Here is an 11,297-nt window from a genome sequence, read left to right on the forward strand (position 1 = left end):
CAGGCTTACGCTAACCATGGGTCGCAAGTGAATCAGGTCACAGCGGTGGACGACGGCCCCAGCATGGCAGCCCCCCTTCCACCAGGGGAAGCACACTGGGGGCTGTGTGGTAGGAGCCGGGAGCAAGGCCCCTCCCCGCATCGCATGGAGAAAGGCGTCGCCCGGAGGTAGGTCCTCTGCCAGGGAGGCACTGGAGAGCCTTCCACCCGGCAGAGGGCCCGTGGTCGCTGAGGGCGCCGCTAGCGTCCCCTTTGCCCCTTGGCATCGTCCTGGTTTCCGGACGCCTCAACGGTGGTCGAGAGCGGCACAAGGCGGGGCCCTTGCCTGGCGATATGAAGCAAGGCTCACGCTTGTGAAGGTCTCCGCTCGTGACACTCTCACGTAATAATGAGTGGGGATGTACACGCCACGGAGTCTCCGGAGTGCCGCCCTCGGGCCTTGGGGGCTCCCGCCCACGTCCTAGTGGAAGAACCATGCTCCGCGTTGGCCGTCGACACTGTCCCCCAATGACTATGCTCACAGCCAGTGAAAGCACTTAGCTCCGCGCTGGTGGGAAGACAAGAAGACTAGCTAGGTGCCGGACGTGGCCATTTGCTTTTGACCTCTTTTCTGTAGCTCAGACTTGCAGCTTTTGATCTTGAATTTGAAGTTGCATTTCCATTGGCAATCGTGGGGTGCATCTTTTCTTGTTTGCATTAATTTTGTGAGTTTCTGGATTCGTGTTTTGTTTGAGATTTGCGTCCGCTATCTCCCCCCCCCCTTCCGAAAACCTTGCGAGTGGGGGCTGGCAGCGGCGTACACGCACTGCGCGTGCACCTTGCCATTGCTGGCACTTGCTTCTCGCGAGACCCTCTCGGGTGGACCGGCAGACCCCTCAGGAAACCAAAACCTCGCGAGCTCGTGAGGGGCTCCTCTCAGAAGGAATGCACATCCGCAGCTGCCAAATCAGTTTGAAGCCCGACTAAACCAAAGTAAGTTATGGCAGCAAGCCCGCAATGGGTGTCGCGAGCACCCAAAAGCACGCTTTAAGCCTAGCCTAAGGAATAAAGTGGTAGTCTATTTACATGAGGGGCTTCCCCTCCCCAAAATGCTCTTACATTGTGAGGGGTCGTACCCAAGCTTTTGCGTGCAGGTTCAAAATAAAGGAGCGCTGGCTCAGCCGGACATATCGCTCGCCTCATCTCCCAAATTGCTTCCGGACAGGTTGCTGGCGCTGTCGCTGTCGTTGTCTTCACCACCATCAACCACACCGCCATCAACCACGTCGCTCTCATCCGCCTTGACCACCACCGCATCGTCATCAGAACCAAAGGCCCTAACTAGAGCATCCACATTGTCGTCCACCCAGTGTGCTAGGTTGTCCCGGATGACCTCAGGTACTGGGGCAATGGTGGCGTCAAAGTCAAAGTCAGGATTGGTGTTCAGGAGATGGCTGAAGATGCGGGAGAATGCGCGCCCGAGGAGGCCCCGGCTCTTTTCGTCCACAAACTCGCGAGCCCTCTTAGCTTGGCTTTCTAGGCGCGTCACGATGTCGTCGAAGAAGCAAAGATGGCTGGCGTAGTCCTTGTCATGTGGATCGGGAGTGTGCTCATCACAGCTCGGGACGGGCAGAGGCCAGCTCAGCCTGCACCGAAATCAGGGCTCCCTAGTCCTGAGGTCCCGAAGCATGGGAACATGCTCGCGTAGTAGCGTCTGTCGGCGAAGCGCCTCCTCCCTGCTCTGCTATGTGAAGGACTCGGCGCTGGCAACCCGCTGCTGGAGAAAGAGTAGCTAGGCACGGGAGGAGGCCAGCTCAACCTGCACCGAAATCAGGGCGGCTGCGGCGGCTTTCTCGCGCTGTTCCGCCTCAGCCAGCCCTAACCCGAGGGTAGCAGTCCTGCCCACAGCTTCGGCTTGCATGAGCTTCAGCTTCAGATTGTACCTTCCAGCAAGATCCGCGCGATCCTCGGCCACCCTGCGGTCGACCTCCTCCTGGGCCCTGGCCTCATGCGCGCTGACAACATCCTCTGCTTGGGCAACTTGGCATTCCTTGTCTCCAACCGCTCAAGCTCAAAGTTGCGCTCCGTGGCCTCCAGCAACAGTGCTTCCTCGCGCCTCGAGATCTCCTCCTCGTCGGACGGTGCGCCCTTCATCGACGCCAAGGCAACTCTGCGCGCCTCCACCTGCTGCTCCAGGGAGGCGTTCAAGGCCTGGAGCTCCCGCATGCGCTCCTCGGCGGCCGCGCGGTGATTGCCCGCCTCCCTGGCCTCCTCCAAGGCCCGGGCGCTGGCCTCCCACGAGGTTGCCAGGGATGCCTCGGCCTTCGCATTGGCGTGCTCGCGCTGGAGGCGCCCGAGGTTGATAGCCACATTCAGTTGATGCCACTCCTCCACCAGCCGGAGACCCTCGGCTTCAAGGCAAGCATCAACATCCACGAGTTCCCCGCCGAGTCGGCTCAGCGCGCCCATTGCCTCCTGAAAGAGCTCGTGGCGGACGACACCCCGCTCATGCGCAAACTTGAGCGCATGACCAGGTCCATCCCCCGTAGCAGGGGCTGCCAAAGGAATCCAAAGCGGCTCGCTCCCTCCCAGCAGGGGGCTGGAAGCTGGCGCTTCCCTAGTCGCCGTCTGGGCCTCGGCGGGGGCCCGGATGGGTGAGGGGCCGTTGCTTGAAGAAGAAGCCAGGATCGAGGTCATCCAGCCGCCGTCCACGACCAGGGGTGGAGCCCTTGGCACAACCCCCGCACCCCGAACCGGGCCGCAAAGGAAGGGCAGCAGGAGCACAGGATCAAGGCACCAGGCCGGCACGCCCATCTCCCCCACCGATCTTGCGCCGGGCACGGCGGGCTGGCGTGAGACACTCAGAGTCAACGGAGGGCCCGAGGTAGGAGGTTGCTCTTCTGGAGATTTCGTCACCCTAGAGAAAGGGGGCCTGAGAAACCACGATCAGAAGAGAAGATGGCACCTAAGAAATTACAAGGGTAAGGTACTCACTCGTCCATGGCAATATACTTCCTCTGCTTCAATGGCCAGAAGGCATCACCGCTGCAGCTTGGAGACCCCTTCCTCTTGCGGAGCGCATTAAAGTCCAGTCAGAGCCGGCCGAAGCCCTGGATGCGGCCACCAACGCTGGGTGCGGTTGGTGAGGCTCCTGAGGGGACGACCTCGTGAGCGCTAGGCTGAGGGAAGCCCTCGGGCCCTGCCTCAGGGTGGCCCGTCGGGCCTTCGTGGGCTTTGGCCTCAGGAGCAGTGGATCGTGTCGCCCCCTCAACCGTCACCTCAGAGCGAAGGTCATGAGCCCCGGGAGATAGCGCTTCGGGAGCCTCGAGCAGGGCCGGCACCGTAACAGTCGCATCTCCAGCCCTCGGCAGTGCTTCCCCCCTCCCCGCGCCCACTCTCGGGGCGAGCTCGGCACTGGCGGCAAGGAGGGGAAACACGCAGACAGGGTTCTCGCGAGGCCCTTCAAGGCCGACTGGACGCAGCCCCCACTCGTCGAAAGGGGGCATCTGCCTCACGAACTCCACCCTGTTCGAGCAGCAGTACAAAAGACAGCCCTCCTACGGCATGTCGGTTGGCGAAGGGTCGCCCGTCAGGACCTCGAGCACCATTCGTCGCGCCTCAGGCGGAAGCCCGGACTCGTGGAGCCTCATACGATCATTGCTGCTGGACAAGGCCCACATCGGTCGAGAATGGCGCTGGAGTGGAGCAACACGGCGTCGGAGGAACTCCTTCATCACCATGGGCACGGTCACGCCAAGATCTTTCAGCCTCTTCAACCAGAGCCGGATGAAGGTAAGGCGGGTCAGCGAGCCTCTCGTGGCCCCAGCAGGAGCTGGGGACGGCGGGCGCCGACGGAGGCGAGAGTAGGGGGCTGAGCACGCCGATATCCACAAACATCCACCGTGTCCAAAACCCGCTTGCAGTTGGTGGGAGCTCAAAGTCAATCCCCGAGCCGGTCGTCGCAGCCACGGCCTGGAAGCTCAGGCATCCCGAGAATTGCCGAGGATCATTCAGGTGCAGCGAGAAGAAATGGCGCAGTAGGGCCACGGAAGGAGCAATGCCCACCATGGCCTCACAGACGAAGGCAAAAACGGCAAGAAGGGAGACGGATTGGGGATCTAGGTGCAGCATATGGATCTGATAGTGGGAAAGCACGGCGTTGAAGAAGGTGGAAAAGGGAGGAACCAAGCCAGCCCACAGGGCGTCAATGAAGAATTGGACTTCGGTTGTTGTCCTATCAACAGAGGCGCGAGATGCAGGCCAGGCCACCATCTTCCCCCATTCGTTGAAGCCAGTGGGAAGCACTGGGCGGACCTTGTCCATGGCTTCCTGGTTGAGCACCAATGACCGACCAACGACGGGTTCAATGCCCGGAGGTGGCTCGGCTGAAGACTGGGACTTCTTCTTCCCCTTCTCTGTTCGGCTCGGTGCCATGGCGATGGGGAGGGCTGAGCTCAGATCAAGTTGGGAGAGGAGGTTGTTGTTTTGGAAGGCGGAAGAATTGGAGAAGTGCGTCGCCAGCAACGAGGGAATAACTGTATAGGTCACTGTGGCCTCCTAGCCAGGCGGATATCAAGGCAGCATGGGGAAGCGGAGATGCCCACGTCCCATCAATCGCCACGCGTCAGCCGAGGCCGCAGGCTGTTAGGGCCCGCGGCGCTCCGCACTTCCCCCTTGGCTTCGCCTCCATGCCAAGTCCAAGCGCGCCTTGGGCCCGGGGGCTATTGTTGGCGTCCTAGGAATGGGGGTCCCCAGACTTGCCTGCCTGCGGCCCACGGCCTGGCTCCACCAGCAGCCCTATACGGCCCATCCTCATCAGCGAACACTCAAGACCCTCGCGAGGGGCCATGCCTCACGAGACGGATGACACAAGACCTCCTCGGGGCGGTCTCACCAGGCTGGCTCGCGAGGGGCGGAGAGATCAAGGCGAGGGGCACCTCGCGAGGTCCCTGTGACGCAAGCCATGGCGACCAAGGCCAGGTGGGCGCCAGGTGGGCGCCAACGCGCGCAGTGTACTCGTTTCCTCTTTGGTGCTAAGGAGGCAAGCGCAGGCAAGGAGTCCCGAGGCATCACGCAAAGGTTTCCATATCGGTGCAACAAGACCAAGACCAGCAGGACGGCAGGATAAAGGTCACCATGGACCCCAGGACGGCGTCACCACCGGAGCCTTTGGCAGGCGAAGACCACCTTTTGTCAGGATAACTTGTACTAGTTGTATCCCTTCAAATTTGGTCGTTGTTGGATCCCTTCCCGCCTACATTTGGGAAGAGTACCAGGGCCTCTATAAATAGGACTAGCCACCACCGTGGGACAGATGGATGGAGGGAGAGAGAGAGACCATTCAGATCATCTTCGACCACACAAGCTCTCCGAGCTCAAGGACGCCTCTCCTCAGGAGGCTGTTCTGCCCTTGTACTTGTTCATCCTCAGCCCAAGAGGCAATCCACCACACCACACTGGAGTAGGGTATTACACCACATCGATGGCCCGAACCAGTATAAACCCTGTGTCCTTTGTTCTGCGAGTTCGACGTGCTGAGCTTTGAGATTGCGGTGATAGCGTGAGCTAGGGGGAGGAAAGATCTTCATGCGCACCCCAGAGTTCGAACCTCAAGGGTTTTGCCAGAACCCGAAATCCGATAGCATAGACTATGAGGACACCTTTAGCCCGGTTGTAAAAGCTGCTATCATCCGTCTTGTTTTGTCTATTGCTGTTTCAAGGGGATGGAGTCTTAGACAACTAGACGTGCAAAACGGGTTTCTTCATGATGTTTTGGAAGAGGAAGTATACATGAAACAACCTCTTAGGTTTGAGAACAAACATGCACTCTCTTATGTATCCAGTCTTGATAAAGCACTATATGGATTGAAGCAAGCTCCAAGGGCATGGTATTCCCGTCTTAGTAGAAAGATGCAAACACTTGCCTTTGTTCCTTTAAAATCTGACACCTCATTGTCCATTTACAATAAGTCCAACACATCCATATTTTTTCTCATATATGTTGATGATATTATTGTCACAAGTTCTTCTGATGAGGCAATAGCAGGACTTTTGAAGGATTTAAGTGCTGAATTTGCTCTTAAGGATCTTGGAGATTTGCATTATTTCCTAGGGACTGAAGTAAAAAGGCACAAGGATGGACTTCATCTCTCCCAAGAAAAATATGCAACTGATTTGGTAAGAAAGGCTGACTTGCAAGGTTGTAAACCCACATCTACTCCTTTGTCTAGTACAGAGAAGTTGTCTCTCACAGAAGGAACACTCTTAAGTCCCGAGGACAGTACCAAATACAGAAGTCTAGTAGGTGCACTCCAGTACTCGACACTTACATGACCTGATATTTCATTTGCTGTCAACAAAGTGTGTCAATTCCTTCATGCACCAACCTCAGTTCATTTGACTGGTGCCAAACGTATAGTTAGATATGTGAAGAATACTTTGAGCATTGGTCTTAACTTTGGCAGGTCATCTTCCACTCTTGTTAGTGCCTTTTCTGATTTAGATTGGGTACGTTGTTTGGATGATAAATGCTCAACTGGGGGCTTTGCAGTGTTTTTTGGACCCAATCTCATATCATGGTGTGCTAGAAAACAAGCTATAGTTTCCAAGTCTAGTATAGAGGCAGAATACAAGGCACTGGCCAATGCCACGGCAGAAATCATATGTGTACAGTCTATTCTTAAGGAACTTGGTGTGAAAAGTTTGTGTGGTGTGATAATTTGAGAGCCACTTATCTCTCAGCAAATCCAGTCTTTCATGCAAGAACAAAACATATTGAAATAGATTTTCATTTTTCAGAGAAAGCGTTGCTAATAAACTCTTAGACATTCGATTCATACACTCCAAGGATCAAGTTGTAGATAGCTTTACAAAAGTCTTGCCCATACGAAGTTTTGAAGACTTCAAGCACAATCTCAACTTGATGAAGTTGTGATTAAGGGAGGATGTCAAACACCCATAACCGTACAGGAGGTTGTCGTGATATATTTGCTAGGAGGTTTAGCTGTTAGATAGAAGATATCTTATCTCATGTAATTCTATCTCTATCTCTACCTAATTTCCTCTCCAAGTTGTAATCTCCTGTAATAAACTTGTATGCGATATCAGGGAGGTGCGTCCCTATTCTATAAACACGTACGACGTCCCCTCGAGAAGAGGTATGATGCTTTTCGCCTCCGCACATGTGACTGCACATACGTTCTAATTTAATGGGCCGCAGAGTTATTTGGAAAGTTCTTTTGGACGGCTTAAAAAAAGCTGCCATTCCGGTTTAAAAATAAGCAGCTCCCAAAATTTGTTGAGGCTACTAAATTAGTAATCCCATAACTAGTTCAGAAGTCCCGACGGATGAGGAAGGCGGCTTATTAAAAAAGCTGGAGAGGAGGCGGCTTATTTTTAAGCCGCCAAAAGAATTGGCTAACTAAAAACAGAAAAGAGAACCCTTAAAAAACAGGGGGGTGTAAAACATAATGTGTTGGGAACTGCTCGACACCCTAAACGGGGTGTGGATCTCTCATTATATAGAGGTACCCACGGGGTATAATACAATGTTACAATATATGTGTACAGAGGCTACGTATATACAGTCTAACACCCTCCCTCAATCTTAACTGTGGCCTGAAGTACAAAGCAAGTTAAGATTGTGCCTACAGCCTACAAACTATGGTTGTGGAAGAGGCTTCGTGAAGATGCCAGCAAGTTGATCCATTGATGAGATGAACTTGATACAAAGTAGCTTCTGTGCAACACATTCCCGAACAAAATGACAGTCAACCTCAATGTGTTTTGTTCGAGCATGAAACACCGGGTTAGATGACAGATAAGTAGCACCAATGTTGTCACATCACAAAACTGGAGGCTGAGCCAGAGAGACACGCAACTCTATCAATAGCTACTGTACCCATATGATCTTAGCAGTTGCATCAGCAACAGCTTTATACTCAGCTTCAGTACTACTGCGAGAGACTGTGGCCTGCTTATGAGCATTCCAGGCGATCAAGTTAGAACCAAGGAATACCGCATATCCCCCCGTGGATCGCCTGTCATCAGGACTACCAGCCCAGTCTGCATCAGAGAAAGCTGAGAGCTCACACGACGGTGCAGGCTGAAGAAGCAAACCATAGGAGGTAGTAAGACAGACATAACGCAAAATACGCTTCACAGCTGACCAATGAGATGTCCTGGGGGCATGTAGAAACTGACACACACGGTTGACTGCATAAGATATATCGGGCCTGGTAATAGTAAGGTATTGCATACCACCAACAAGACTGCGATACTCAGTAGCATCATCAGACGAGAGAGAGTCTCCATCAAGGGCAGACAACCGATCAGTGGCAGACATCAGAGTGACATCATGTTTGCACTGGAGCATTCCAGCATGCCGCAACAAGTCCAAGGAGTACTTTTTCCGAGTAAGAGTCAGCCCAGCAGAAGATCGGGAAACCTCCAGGCCAAGGAAGAAATTCAGAGCACCTAAATCCTTGACAGCAAAGTTATCACTGAGAGCAGTCACAAGGCGATCAGCAGCAACATCAAAGGAACTGATGAGAATGATGTCATCAACATAAACCAGGAGATACATCGTAACCTCAGGACGCTGTAGGAGAAACAATGACGTGTCGGCAGTGGAGGGAGTAAACCCAAGAGCCCGAAGAACAGATCCAAGGAGAGAATGCCATGCTCGAGGGGCCTGCTTGAGTCCATATAGCGCCTTAACCAGTCGACGGAGATGATGAGGACGTGTCGGATCAACGAAACCAGGCGGCTGATGCATATAAACCTCCTCCTCTAGAATGCCATGGAGAAAAGCGTTCTGCACATCAAGCTGACGAAGGAACCATCCACGAGTAACAGCAAGAGACAGTAATAATTGAATGGTAGTAGGCTTGATGACTGGACTGAGCGTGTCTTCATAATCAAGACCATACCTCTGTTTGAAACCCTTGGCGACTAGCCGTGCCTTGTATCGTTCGATGGAACCATTAGCATGTCTCTTGACTTTAAACACCCACTTAGAATCAATGACATTGACACCAGGTACTGGAGGAACAAGATGCTAGGTGTCATTCTTGTGCAGAGCCTGAACTTCCTGTTCCATGGAAGCACGCCAGTGAGGGATACTCAGTGCAGCCTGAAAGTGATGAGGCTCTGCAGTGGGATCGACAGTAGTATGGGCCATGCACGCAGCAAGCCATGCAACCGTACCATTTGTGCGTTCCTTCGGACGAAAAATGTCGTGCTGGCTTCGTGTTCGAGGACGAAGAGCGACCGCAGTCTGCGGCGACGAGGCCGGCATGGAACCAGGCGAGTCCGGCTCAGAGGAGGTCGAGACAGAGCTTGTCGGCGAACTGGAGACCGAAGCAGGGCTGGTCAGGGCAGGGGATAGCACTGCCGGGCCAGTCGAGGCAGCCGGTCCAGGCGACAGGCCCGTCAGGGCGGGCAAGGCTGACACCGGTCCAGGTGAGGCGGCGGCCGGCGAGCCCAGCACCAACCCAGGCGAGACAGAGGCCCTTGAGTCAGGCGAGGCCAGCGCCGGCCCAGGCAAGATGGCGACCCGCGAGCCAGGCGAGGCAGACACACATGGGTCGGGCGAGGCCAGCGCCGGCCCAGGCGAGTCGGCGACCCGCGAGCCAGGCGAGACGGGCGCACGTGTGTCGGGCGAGCCGGGCACCCGCGAGGCAGCCTCCACAGGTGAGGTGGTGGCGGGTTGGCGGGCTCCACCCGGCATGCATGGCGCATGCACGTCCGGATCGCGAGTCACGTCCATGACCTGTTCATCAAGAAGCTCGAGACGGGTGCCGCCTCCAATACCTGCAGCATGATTAGGAAGCAACGCAAGGGCATATGCAACATCCACAAATTGATCAGGCGAAGGTATAGACACAGGCACTGATGATATAGGAGTGGTAGAGTGAGTCGGAAGTGCACAAAAGGGGAACACATTTTCATCAAAAACAACGTCACGAGAGATGTAGACGTGATTTGTGGGAACATGTAGGCACTTGTACCCTTTGTGGAGGGAACTATACCCAAGAAAAACACACTTCTTAGACCGAAACTCTAGCTTACGCTTGTTATATGGACGTAGGTGAGGCCAACATGCACACCCAAACACTTTGAAGAACGTGTAGTCTGGAATTTCATTGAGCAAGAGTTCAAGCGGGGTTTGCATTTTCAGAAGTCGTGAGGGAAGCCTATTAATAAGATAACAGGCTGTGGAGAAAGCATCACTCCAGAACCGAAATGGAACGGATGCATGAGCTAGTAAGGTTAGGCCAGTTTCAACAAGGTGACGATGCTTACGTTCGGCAGTTCCATTCTGCTAATGTGTATGAGGACATGACACGCGATGCGAAATCCCGAGTTTGTTAAAAAACAAGTTGAGGTTGTAGTATTCACCACCTCAGTCGGATTGAACATGGATGATTTTCTGTTTAAGGAGACGCTCAACGTGTGCTTGAAACTAAATAAAAACATCGAACACATCAGACTTGCGCTTAATAAGTATAGCCAAGTAAACCGACTATAAGCATCAGTAAAACTGACATAATAATTGTGGCCACTAACGGAACACAAGCTCAAGAGGTTGTTTCACAACACGACTAGACTCTAAAAACGGAAGTTGGTACTCTTGCCCTGCTGACAGGCATCACAGATAGTTTCAGTAGTTTTATTGGAAACAACTGGTAGCTCATAATGATGCAACACATGATGAACTACGGGAGCTGCAGGATGACCAAGGCACCCATGCCAGTGAGTGGGCGACACACGAACACCACTAAACGCCTGAGGAGAAGACTGCATGGAGGGTGTGCGTGGCGCATCAAGTGCGTACAAGCCATGGCGAAGACGACCGCTAAGCAGAACGGCCCTCGTGTCCCGATCCTTGATAAAGAAACAAAAAGGGTGAAACTCAGCAAGGACATTATTATCACGTGTAAGTTGAGGAATAGACAACAAACTACGCGTAGCAGAGGGAACACGAAGGACATTGGAAAGATGTAGTTTGCAAAAATTTTGTGCAAGGAGAGAAGCCTGACCAACATGAGAGATGCGCATACCTGCTCCACTGGCGGTGTGCACCTGATCATGACCACGATATGGCTCCTGAGTAGAGAGCTTGCCCATCTCGCCGGTGAGGTGGTTGGTAGCTCCGGTGTCCATATACCATGTAGGATCAATGGAGTAGGACGGAGTGCGACCATGATCATGACTCGTCACGGCGGCGGCGGCCTGCTTGTCATTCCCTTTACCATCCTTGCCGAGGCCCAGAAAATCTTGTTTGTAGCGACGATGACAGCGAGAGGCGATGTGGCG

This window comes from Triticum urartu, chromosome 2A, assembly GCF_056163025.1.
Source record: "Triticum urartu cultivar PI428250 chromosome 2A, HENAU_Tu73, whole genome shotgun sequence".
Classification (NCBI taxonomy): domain Eukaryota; kingdom Viridiplantae; phylum Streptophyta; class Magnoliopsida; order Poales; family Poaceae; genus Triticum; species Triticum urartu.